This window comes from Trematomus bernacchii, unplaced genomic scaffold (genome assembly GCF_902827165.1).
Source record: "Trematomus bernacchii unplaced genomic scaffold, fTreBer1.1, whole genome shotgun sequence".
NCBI classification, from domain to species: Eukaryota; Metazoa; Chordata; class Actinopteri; order Perciformes; family Nototheniidae; genus Trematomus; species Trematomus bernacchii.
The window spans coordinates 49,419-63,087 of NW_022987813.1; the positions used below are offsets into that span (position 1 = coordinate 49,419).

Here is a 13,669-nt window from a genome sequence, read left to right on the forward strand (position 1 = left end):
ATCGTAGGTGTGTGCCCTACAAGTACCTACTGTAGTGCGTTTTCTCAGTGTTAATGTTAAAGGTGTGTTTTTTTTAGATTTATAGATAATAAGTAGCAAAAGCTCAACATTAGCAGTACCATGTATTTAATTACATTTTAATTTAATAGTATAATATCCTGAATGGATGTGTAACTGCATGTGTCGCTTCTTTTACTTTTTCATTTATTTACTTAGTTTGTGTAAATACTTTGTTCAATATTCAATAGCATTTATTTAGCATAATTATCAATATGAACATGAATTAAAATGTCATATACATAATCACTTACCTTACCCCAGTGTTTCTCAAAGTGTGGTCCGCGTACCACTGGTGGTCCGTGAGCGCCCTCTAGTGGTCCGTGAGTATATTGGTAACATTTCACATTTGAAATAAATAAATACATTTAAGTTTTCCGCACTCTAACAGGAATATCTCCGCAATGGAGCGAGCTTAACTTCTACTTTTCAACTTCAATTGCATGATATAGCCCAGCGCCACACCTTCGTCAAACATGTTGCCAGTTGTTTGTACCATTTTCAGGCGATTTGTTATCTGTTCTAGAAAAACGATGTGGTTTTTTTAGATTTCAAGAAGCATATAAAACAAACAATGGATGTATTTTATGAACATGTATCCATGCTGGAAGTAGATTTAGATGTTTTAGTGAGATAGAGATTATTATCTAATATATGCATCCAATGAAGCATTGCATGAAGTCTGTTGATGATCAGAGGCTGTTGTTGGGGAGCATAAACGTTTTTTTATTTTAATTTTGTAGGCAGACCATGCAGGCAAGCCCGATGGTCACCAAGGTTCATGTTTTAATAGCATTTTTACAAAAATGTGAAAAAAGGCCTCAGAGAGTTAAACTTGGGCCTGCGACCATAGTTTTACTGTATTTTGTTTTGAAAATCCACAGCGGAGGTTTGTGTCGTACTACATGCGGTGTGTTTTGCATTTCTCTCAGTAGCCAACGATCTGTGAGTCTGTTGGACATAAACTCCGTAATAAATGTAGTCTACATTTCATAAGAGGTGTAAAACCTGAGAACATTTTAAATCGCATTTGAACGAAATGCTTATATAATCTGTAGTTGTATTTGTATTGTTGATTTAATGTGTGAACGAGGCGATATAGAAAAGGTTAAAGGTAGGGTAGGTAATTTTGGAGAAACCGGCTCGAGATCGCTAGAATTTGAAAATACACAACCGGAGAAAATCTGCCACTTCCTTACAGAGCCCCTCCTCCAACACACACGAACGCTCACATGACCAATGAGGGCACGAGATAAGTTTGTGCACAGATGGAAGGCTGACAGGCAGGTAGGCCATCCAGTTATTTTAGCCGGGCCGGCGCTTTTTACAGCGCTACGGCTTCCACAGATTACATTTTTTTATGGATTTTTTGTCAAAGCACTTCAGCTATTCATTGCCATCGGGATGTTAAGAGCATTCCATGGAATATAACAAAAAGTGTATCTCGAGCCGGTTTCTCAAACTTACCTACCCCACCTTTAAATTAAAAAATAAAGAACAGCACAAATAATTATTCAACAAAAACATAAAAAATAATGTCATTAATTCTGTTATTTAAGGGGGATAAAAAAATGGTAACACCTATTGAGAGTTACATTAAATGTGTGTGATTGCTTGTAAATATGTTTCTGTCTCTCCCCACACACCCCTTCCCTCCCCTCTAGTGTCATCTGTGATTGAGCGTCATTGGAAATCCATGGCTGTGCGTCGCCTCTGCGTCCTGTAACCCGGGGACACTTCCAGACTTCCCCTCGAAGCTTGGGTCTTCTTCAGATGAGTCCTCGCTGGCAGATAAAAGCTGCACGGCCATCTCTGAAGCTTCTTCTGCACTGAAATGCCTTCATTGTTGCTCCAGGTCTTTCTCCTTCTCTGCTCACTAATGAAATAACCCTCATTAAAACTGCATGTGTATCTGTGGTACACACACACACACACACACACACACACACACACACACACACACACACACACACACACACACACACACACACACACACACACACACACACACACACACACACACAACACACACCACCACACACACACACTTTCTGACTCTAATCACCACCAAAGCCCCCTACTGTTTATTATATGGGAAATAAATCATGTTTTCTGATGTTTTGTAATGAATAATTCAAACAAATTAAACAGGCATTTAAAGGGTTAAAATCCTGAGAATGATTGGTAGTTTTTGAGCAAGTTTTAAGTTGTTTAAGGGATTTATGAAAAAAAACAGAATAACATATTGATGAATGATAATATGATTTAATAGCAGTTTTTTTTGTGTACATTTTTGCCACGTTGTCCAGAGGGTCCAAATGCATCGATAGAGTATAAAAGACATGTAAGAGTAAAAAGACATTGTATATAAAACCTTTGACTCAAGAGTTCTTGCTGAATGATCCCCAAATACAAAACTAAAGTTGAAAAAAAGGTACAAAAAGGCCCGAGGGAGGCACAATACACCCCCTGCCCACCCAGAAACATCACCTTCCGTAATCTACACTCCATTGACCATAACCATCTCTCCGAACTGCTATCGTCTAATCTCCCCCTGGACACAACCCTCAGCTCACCTGATGATCTGCTCAACCACTTCAACTCCACCCTACTCACCTCCCTCAACACCCCAGCCCACCTCAACTCCACCCTACTCACCTCCCTCAACACCCTAGCCCACCTCAACTCCACCCTACTCACCTCCCTCAACACCCTAGCCCACCTCAACTCCACCCTACTCACTTCCCTCAACACCCCAGCCCACCTCAACTCCACCCTACTCACCTCCCTCAACACCCTAGCCCACCTCAACTCCACCCTACTCACCTCCCTCAACACCCCAGCCTACCTCAACTCCACCCTACTCACCTCCCTCAACACCCCAGCCCACCTCAGAAATAAAACTGTCACTCTCAAGACCTCCTCCCCCTGGTTCACACCCGCACTCCGTCAAATGAAGCAGCGAGGCCGCCAACTTGAACGTCTTTCAAAGAAAACATCCCTCACACAAACTCCATCTCAATACTTACAAAGATGCTCTTATTGCCACTAAATCGGCCTACCTCTCCAACGTCTTCACTGACCCCTCCCATAACCCCAGGACCCTCTTCTCTGCTGAATGATCCCCAAATACAAAACAAAAGTTGAAAAAAGGTACAAAAAGGCCCGAGGAGGACATAAGGGTTAATCTTGTAAAGTGTAAATAAGGATTTATAGAAAATGATTTCATGACAGAGCTGCAATATTTAAAAGTTATTATCACGTTAAGGTCTTGTGATTAATACAGCAGAAAACATTACCTCATACATTTTGAGGAAAAATGACTGAAATAATCAATCTGTTTAAATTCAGCGTCGTCATGCTAATTCACCAGAAAAACACTGTTATATTTACTGGTTTCAAATGTATTTTCTCTGTGAATTATAACAGTTTAAAGTGTAAAATGTACATGTTCGCTGTATTTCTTTTTAACAGTGTTTCAGCAGTTCAGATTTTCTTTGTTGTTTTGGAATACGCTCTGATCAGATGTTCACTGCAAAATGCATCTTTCCTTTGGGACCTTTCTCCTCGTGGACCTGGAAGATAAACAGGAAAACACTTTTATGAAATCACCAACAATCACTTCATATAGAGGTCTCATAAATGTAGTGACTCTGCTACTGATAACATCTGCTCTGTGAATCACTTCCCGTCTTCTGCTTTAAGAAAACTGAGATATTTATATTCCTCCACGTTCCCAGAGCTGGACTTTTGTTCCCCTAAAGCAGGGAACTTTTTTATTAAAGGTCCACTTGTGAATTTTATACAAGGTCACTGGTCCGGATCAATGCCAGTAAAGCATTAGAAAGTCAAGGTAAACTTGCGGTTAACTTGCGGTCTGCAATGCGTGTCACGCTCGCGCACACAAGTAAATATATAAGCACGTTCATTCTCACAATGCGTCAGACACAAGAAAATATACATTAATTTACATCAGAATCCGAAAGTTTTTATTTTTTTATTTTGTATAATTTAAATTTTTTATAATGGGACACAGGGTTCGGTCCGGATTGATTTGCAGTTCGGTCCGGATCCGGACCTTGGTCCGGAGTTTGAGAAGCCCTGCCTTAAAGTATAAATATGTATGTACAGATGAAGCGTCTTATTTTGGACAGTTTAAAGTGCGAGGGTCGTGATCGGTTCATGCACGTTCCGTGATGGCCGGCCGGCCCCCAGTCAGACTTGATACCGCCCCCATGATAAATACATTTAATTATTGTGAAGCCAGCTGCAATGTATCATTGATCCACCAGGGGGTGCAGTGGGGTTCCACACTGGAGTCATGTGAAATCAACTTCTAAATAATAGATGTTGTTTAGTCGGAAAAAACGAACGAGCCGGCTCTCCCGATTTTTAATCCTAATTTAATCATCATCATTGATGTTTATGTTCACCGAATTGACATGAAATCACTGACAAATATGAATATTCTGTATTCAACTTCATTGAAACGATCAGGATGGGTGTTATTTTTCCCCACAATGACCAAGTCGCTGCAAATGATCCCATGTATTACATGTACATGGCCACATTCTCAACAAAGTTACGTAACGAAACATTCTGTATTCCTTGCTTACTTTTTATTTAATGCTTTATAACAGCTGGAATAGTTCGTTTAGAACAGGCACCTCACTCGCAATCTGCTCCTCCGCAACGCCTACCACCTACCTCCGGCTGAAATTATGAATGTACAGTAAGGCATAGTAATCATAGATAACACGGCAGGGTCCGTTACAGTTTGTTTTCATCTGATTTCAAATATTTCAAATGTCTGAAGTTAATAAATACATTCTCAGTGTTCAAGTCAATAATAGTCATATAAGAAAAGTACTGATCTAATAACAGAGATTTTATAAGGACTTTTCAATGTTCGACATCGCTCATGTGAAATACAGTAAACTGGATGTTGTGGTGCCGAGAGGCGGGGTATCAAAAGTACAAGCTAAACTTTTATTTAGCATCTGAACGATCTGAACACACTTGTAAACAACGTGATGCCCGGGAAGCGAAGACCCGGCGGAAACAGCTGGTCTGGTTCACTAAAATGTCCGTGTACAGTATATCTGGTACTAATGTATAGCGGATCTTTGTTAAGATCCATATGTCACGGATAGATATTATATATAGAGATGGGATGGCAGAAGGTGCTATATATATATATATAATTCCAAAGCTGGTAAAGACCTTTCAAATTTAGCAATAATAGTCATATAAGAAAAGTACTGATTTGTTCTTGAATATTATAATAAAATAAACACCGGCTGTTGTTATGCCTGCTGTAACGTTTACTTTCTCCGTTCTCCGCTTAAGTAATTATTACTTCCTGGTTAGCTTTCCGCTCGAAATTTAAATCTGAAAATGGCAAAATAACGGAGAAAAAAACGTTCACAGAGAAGACGACAACAATTGTCACTTGCACTTGTCATTTAGCATCTGAACACACTTGTAAACAACGTGATGCCCGGGAAGCGAAGACCCGGCGGAAACAGCTGGTCTGGTTCACTAAAATGTCCATGTACAGTATATCTGGTACTAATGTATAGCGGATCTTTGTTAAGATCCATATGTCAGTAGAGATGGGATGGCAGAAGGTGCTATATATATATATATATATATATAATTCCAAAGCTGGTAAAGACCTTTCAAATTTAGCAATAATAGTCATATAAGAAAAGTACTGATTTGTTCTTGAATCAACTTTTTTATGGAAAATGTTTTATGTAATTTTATTTCATTTTAAATAAAATGAAAGACATTCACAGTTAATGTAATTAGATATACATTATTAATGCCATACATTTTTAAATGTAATTAGATATACATTATTAATGCCATACATTTTTGCATAAATATTTATTCAGTATGATAGCTGTCTAACAGAAGTTAAATCCATTTCTCACTTATTCTGACAATGTACTTAACCCCAAATAAAAGAACCCAATAAAAATAGTTGTTAAATAATAGTGAAGTCACGTTGTAATAACAATAATTCATCTCTCTCGGTTTTTTTTGTTTTCTTTGTGTGCTTTGCCAAAAGCCACTGTGTCAAGTATCCTAGTTGGGTTACCGTAACGAACAGCAGCCGGCTCTCGATTTTTAATCCTAATTTAATCGTTTATGTTCGCCGAATTGACATGAAATCACTGACAAATATGAATATACTGTATTCAACTTCATTAAAATGTTATTAACGTGCCTAAACTCAGTAATTCACTAAAAATTACTGATCCCTCCGCGACGCGGAGGGATCCCTGGGTCCCTTGATCCCTGGGTGTTATTTTCCCCCATAATGACCAAGTCGCTGCAAATTATCCCGCTTATTACATGGCCACATTCTCAACAAAGTAACGACATGACTCCCAATATTAATTAAAATGCTTTTATGGATTTAGAAAATATTTTTATTGATTTAAAACATAGTTCTATGTATTGATTTAAATTTACATGCATCCGCTAAGAAAAATAGTCCGTTGTTACCGTTTTTTAAACAGTCAGAATGAAACGGCAGCTCTCAGCTGTGTGTTCACACTCCTAACTCTGATCTTTCTTTTCCAACAGTTAAGTTAACTGTAGGTTACTCTGAGTGACAAGCTTACAGTTAGTGAAGTAACACTTTTTTTTTGTGAGTCACGACCTCGCTGTTTCATTCTAACATAACGCTCCAAATATGACTGTTTCCACTCGGACTTCAATACAGCAACACCATTGTTTGGTTTCCATGGTAGCGTGTCTCTTTAGTAGCGTGCACTCCTTTCCTGTAAATTACAGGTCCAGCCAGGCAAAACAGTAATATGAAATATGAACGTTAGTTTTTAACTGAAATGATCAAATAAAGTCAAAATGTCACAGTGTTTACAAACATTGACCATACCGTTCACCAGTCCCCACCCCACTCTTTGTTTAAAACGAATTGGCCATCGGAATGTGTGTGTCCCAACCCCCCCCTGTGATATCTCTTCACAGGGGGGAGAGAGTTAGACGCTCGTGAATTGTCAACGGGGGGGGGGCCTCTCTGCACGGAGGAGCCGCGGAGAAGTGAATCACATGCGGCTTTCACACCAGCGCTTTTCCCTTTCTAGCTCCTAGCGAGAGCTTTTCTGGTTCAGCTCCCGTTTCCCTTTTCAGCTCCCGCTCTGTTCACACTGCCCAGAGCTGCCGAGAGATTTTCTCCCACAACAACGGGGGGGGGGACTGCGTCGGGTCGACGATCGTGTTGCTTTTAATCATACGAAGCCAGATTAAATTAAATAACGACTTCTCCAACCTTATACTTTTCTCCAGAGTGCCGTGGTTCATTGTTTATTAATGTGTTTCAGCATTTACCGACCGCTGCAGTGCTGGCTGCTCTTCAACGGGAGTGTATTCTCCCGTTAGCTCCGGGTTAGCTCACACGGCTCTAAAGTATTCACTGTCTGACTGTCACACAAGCAGCTGATACATATCCCCAGTTCCCCTTAAGTGAATGTGTGTCAGTCTGAATTGACACTGTTTGGCATCACAACGCTGTTATGAAAGTTTCTCTGGTATAACATGGGTGATGTTAGCATAGCAACCGAAGCTAAACGGACTACTTGCTAAGCCGTTTTCTCCAGGCACTTTTTACCGGCGTATTTTTCATTATGATTCTACTTGTGATAGTCGGACATGACAACCTGTACAGCCCATGTATTAATTCCATCCGATAGCTGCTATAATAACAAACCAAACGTCTGCCTGCTCTCCACAATGATCAATAACAGCGAACGGATGGTCAAAGTAAGGTTTCCTGCACGCCTCGACGTAAGAGACGTAAGCGACGCCGCGTCATAGCTCCAAAGCTCTTGCCTCTGGACCGACAACTTTTTGGAGCTGGAAGTGAACCGCATTCCGGAGCTATGACGCGCCGCCGCTGCGGTGTGAACAGGAAAAACCGGCGCTTTTCAGGCTCTAGCTCCCAGCAGGAGCTGGAAAAGCGCCGGTGTGAAAGGGGCAACAGTGATCTGCTATTTTAAAGTAAATTCAACACATATCGACCCTAAATATAGCATATATTAAGAACGAGAAAGTGTTAACATCGTTTTTTGTAAACATATGACCAATGTGCGAGGGTGATGACATCAGAGCATCGTCCTATGGGCTTAGCCCCGGACAGGTACAACAGGTATTCACTCAGAGGGGGGTAGTTACCCATTTACATGTCAAAAAGCAACATACAGTAGGCGGGTGGGGGATGGTGAACGTTTACATTTCTCTACAGCAGTGGTTCCCAAACTTTTTGTGCCCAAGGCACACCAAAGGACAAGTAAAAATCTCAAGGCACACCTATTGTGCGAAATAGCCCTTATAACACGTGTTATCACTCATATCATGTAAAATATCTGTAAATGTGCATAATTATTTACTAATGCCAAATAAAATGTATAGATAGAACAATCAGTGGTTCAAGTTAGTATATTCCTCAGTGTAACATATCCACTAGTTGCAAAGCTTAAACATTTTTATATATTTTTTTATTTTAAGGGAAAGGATGTTTTCACTACTCAGTTTGTCAACTATGTTACGGACAAACTTGATGTCATTACAATCATTTGATTAAGTCCTGCACTTCAAGTAAAATCAAATTTGAAAGGCTCTTGAGTCTATTCTACCATATATCCAAAGATTTTTTAAAGTTTAAAAAATAATTGTATTAAAGTTTTGTTTTTTCATGTTATATGTTCAGCACTGTCATTAAGTTTAGGGATATTTTGTATTATAAAACTACCATACAGGTCATTTTGATAGTTTTAAGAGATGTCATGTAAAACTCCAACCTGTGTAGATATACATTATACTATAAAGGATATCAGAAGCACTATTTTAGATATTTTAAATTTGAAAAAATGAGGTGCAACATAGTTGACAATGAAAGTCAAACATTTGACGCAAATAACATAGTTGACTGGACACATTATTAACCATCAGCACTATGTTAATTTCAAGGCAGAAGTGCAAAATTCCATTGATAATGATGTGTAATGACGTCTACATGTCGTACAAATTGTCAACTAGGTTACCTGTCAACTAAGTTACTACAGTTATTACAGTACTGGGTAACTCAGTTGACAGGTAACCTAGTTGACAATTTCCCTATTTTGACCCATCATTTCAATGGTAGGCCTTGCCTGGATGACCACATGTCATTTTCTTGAACAGGTTAACATCACATTTGCACATATAATTGAATTAAAATCATTAAACAATTGTAAACCATAACAATGTACGTAACATTGTTGATTGTCAATGAGTATATTAATTGACCATGTGCTATTATACATAAAATATTGTAAAAATGTAGAGGACAATCACCACAGTGTGTTCAAAATGTCTGCCAAAGAGGAACATGGCATCATGTGATGCTGGTGACATGGTATTGGGACAAACAATTTTTGAGTTAAAGGGGGAAGTTCTGTTAGTAACATAGTTGACAGAACTTTTGCGGACATTCATATATTAAGATATTTAAATTATTTAAAGGGGGAAATCAATTAAAAATATGTTATTATTCTTTAGTATTTAGACTTTTGAAATAAATGAATCATTTTTTAAATTTACTTTAATGGTTTTTATTCATTATTTTGAATCCAAGACACCCTCAACTGAAAAACGGACATAGCAAAAACTGACAATTTAAGAACATCATGACACATTTCAAGCTAAATAAAGCATAGGATGCACATAATGTTTGTGTGATATTATAACATGCTTTCCAATAATAGGCAAAATATGATATTTTTGAAGAAAATAGTTAGAATAATTATAATTATCATCAATGGACATCAATGGACATGGAATGTACCCTAAATTGTAGAATCACTCAGCAGTTACATACACCAAACCTTCCAGTTATATTCCTATCAATATTATGAAGGCTTTTACAGAAGGGTTTGGTCATATATAATTCATAGCCTGAATTATATAACATTTTATACCTAAAAACATGGTGAAAATTGATATTTTAGGGCTGTTGACAGTATTTTCTGATTTATGGAGTGATACAAAGAGATATCCAAAATCCCTTCTGTAAAAGCCTTAGATACTAATATGACTACAAAATGAAACAATAATTTTGATCCTGGCTTTATCCAAAGTTCAGATTTCGGTTCCTGAAATGTGTTAAAATATGCGCATATTTCATGAGGTAATGGTTCATTTGGATATTTAAACATGCTATTTCAGAAAACTTGTAATACAAAAAACAATTGCCTTATTGTAAGTAATTAACTGGAGAAATATTTAGCTGATATCTTTAAGTTAAAAATACCCTATTCACCTGGGGTGTCTCGCCTTAATTAGATGTTTGATAAGTGCAGATCACATAGTAAAACACGTACACAGATACATTATTTTGTATTTTTATTAAATTCGACAATGTCAATTTCACTTTCCACTATGTCCACCGTTGTTTTTCACAACCAATGGCAGAACTTTATTGAGGCCTGTAATTAGTCAACTACAGGTCTCTTGAGTCAGTCTTTTTCTTCCAAAAAGCTTGTGACAAGATGTTATTGCTCTTGGGGCATTAAAAACAAGATTTTAACTTTAGTTTTTTATATAATATCTGCATTTTCTATTGTGAAAAACTAAGTCTTAGTTATTTAATATATAGCGCCATCTCCTGGTTAAACCCTGAAATTGGAGAATAGTGGGAGGGCCTAACATTCCTGAATACTGGTCTTTGGCAGGCAACTGGCTGGCAACTGGCTGGCAGTCGGCAGGAAGCTGTATGCTGGGGTCCAAAATAAGAGGCTCCATCTGTACTGCATGTACTTATACAATATATGTACTTAATATGTAACAGTTCTTCATGAATCGCCTAAACGACTACACCTAAGTTTTATATATGTTGTTGAATTATCCAACATTTTTCAGAACATTTTTTATTTATTCTGAGGGGTCGAGACTGGAAAAGGTTGAGAACCACTGCTGTATAGCATCTTACACGTAGAGGCCCCCTCCTCTTTATCCTAAACATCCTTCCCCTCGGTCACATCCACACTCAACTCTACCTCTCATCACACCCACCACCCACTCCACCCTCACCGCCTGCCTTAAACTATGGATGCAAGAAAACTTCCTCCATCTCAACTGCAATTAATCAGAAATACTCATCACCTGCTCTGCCCAGTGATTCTCACTCACCAGCTCTAACGTCAGCCCCTCCACCATGATCTGCGACCTCGGTGTTATCTTCGACCCCACCCTCTCCTTCCTGCCACATGCCAACCTCATCACCAAAACTCTCTTCTTTCCACCTCAAGAACATTGCCGTCCTTCGACCCTCCCTCTCTTTCACTGCCGCTGAACTCCTCATTCACGCCCTCATCACTTTATCTACTGCAATAGCATCCTCTCCTGTTCACCAAACAAAATGACCAGCAAACTGCGATACGTCCAGATCTCCCCTCCCCCCACAGACGAGACCACATCACTCCAGTCCTCCACAACCTCCACTGGCTCCCAGTCAAATACTGAATAGTCTCTGTTAAGCCCCAAAGCCCACGTCGACGGGTCTTTTTTTTCTCACAAATTAAAAAAAAAGTTTATTTTTTTATTTTTTATTAATTTTTTTTATTTGAATTTTTTTTCTTTGGATGGAATGAATACCTATGGTGATAATTCAATGTAATACATCATTTTTATAGTCTGGTACCTGAAAAAGGTCAAATGGCACTGATGGAACCAGATGTACCCAAATGTGCCGAAAGCTTATTCCGCCTGGAACTTTTCACTTGTTTTGCCTCAATCTTGATACAGGGTACTTATTATATGTTATAGTTTGGATTCCTAAAGCTTTTATTCTACCATCCCATCATTCAAGGGTGGTTTTCACTATAAGTAATGTTTTTTCTTTAGGCGGAGGTAAGAATTTACCTTTTTTTACTATGTTCCATCTGAATTTACTCTAACTGAGAAAAATCTATATTGATTCTGACACTTCTACATCCATCTCACAGATGTAACCTTGTTTTGATAAAAGAAATTATTCATATAACCCTTTTAGAAGTGAAGTTGTAGTCATTTGTTTTGGGCATGTCATTTTCGAGCCTGAAACCTGAAAAACAGGCTCGGGGCTTAACAGGTTAAACCACTCCTCCCCACCTACAAAGCCTTAAACCACACTGTACATGTTACATTTATATTCAATCTAATATGTCATATTCCATTCCTCACATAATTATAAATATATATAATATCTTGCTTTATATTTTGTTACTGTATATGTGTAATTCAACGTGTATATTTTCTACTTTCTTTTTTTAATGCTATTTTATTTCTATTGAGATGTTTACATTTCGGAATGTTTATTTCTTGTCTTTTAATTTATACAATGCCTTGTCTTTTTATGCTGCTGCAACGCAAACATGTCCCAAATTGGGATCAATAAAGTACTTCTTATCTTATCTTAAACAACCTGGCCCCTCCCTCTCTCTCTGACCTCCTCAACGTCACATCTCCACCCGTTGCTTCAGGTCCGGAGATGCAAACCCCCTAAAGACCACCAGGACTAAGACCTGGATCTGGGGGGTGCCCGGGCCTTCTCTGCTGCTGCACCCTCAATCTGGAACTACCTCCCTCTACACAGGACAATCAACCACCCTATCATCTTTCAAACAACCCCTCAAAGCCCCCTCTTCAGACAGCCTTTTCTCTTGGAGCCCCCCCCACCCCCTGTTAAATGGTCAGTTTCTCTTGCACCACTGTGTTTGTTAAATGTGACTTTTGGAAAGCGTCTTTCTGTGTCTTGAAATCACGATATCAATTAAATGCATTATTATTATTATAATATTAAATACAAATAATTATATAAATATCTTTTAAAAGTAGTGTTTGGTGCTGTTATAGGTTTACCTGTCTGAAGATTCAGGTGTGTTTTACGGTGAGAAGGAACCTGGAGCCTGGAATGATGAAAAGGCACAAAGTTAGTTATTGTAATAAAAATCAAGTTCAGCTCAATGAACACAAACTACAATTCCAGAGCAGAGCATCGTGAGACCATCAACAATTCAAAGAGTCTAGATCAGGCGTGTCCAAACCTTTTTCAAAGAGGGCCAGATTTGATCATGTGAATATGCCCGGGGGCCATTGTCCTTTCTGACATTTTTTAAACATAAAAGTGACTTACAAATACATTGTTATATAACAATTGTCATTGTCACAATTATCTTATTATTTTTTCAAATGGCAGTATAACTAAATATAAGCCACTCAGGCAGGCATGAACATCTCTAAAAACACTGCCTTTCATTCATATCTGGAGAGTCAGATAACAGTGAACGGACTATATGGAATATCTTAAACTTTGTAGCTGGTTTGACCTATTTTTAATAAAGTGGGGTGCCAGTCAGAATCAGGTCTGACAAATAATAATCTAAAATATTAAACTCAGTCAAACCATACACAAATTAATTAATTAGGGAAATATCTCCTCCTTCAACGAAATGCATTGAGCATTAGGAAAAGCGCTATACAAATCCTATGTATTATTATTATGTGTCACCATGCAGTGAAATGAGGAATTAGATTTAAAAGATTTATTCTGTTTGACAATGCT

At 38.3% G+C, this 13,669-nt stretch overlaps 1 protein-coding gene across 1 annotated transcript in view; it reads right to left on the reverse strand.

Annotated features, from left to right (window-relative positions):
* Positions 1 to 3,363: 3,363 nt before the first annotated feature.
* Positions 3,364 to 13,669, reverse strand: part of LOC117498786 (NLR family CARD domain-containing protein 3-like) — a 39,380-nt gene continuing 29,074 nt past the window's right edge. Inside the window, exons 13-14 of the mRNA XM_034150937.1 lie at positions 12,967 to 13,013; positions 3,364 to 3,632 (exon numbers count right to left, since the gene is read on the reverse strand). The gene's annotated coding sequence lies outside the window, so the exon portion shown is untranslated. The remainder of the gene's footprint in view (positions 3,633 to 12,966; positions 13,014 to 13,669) is intronic.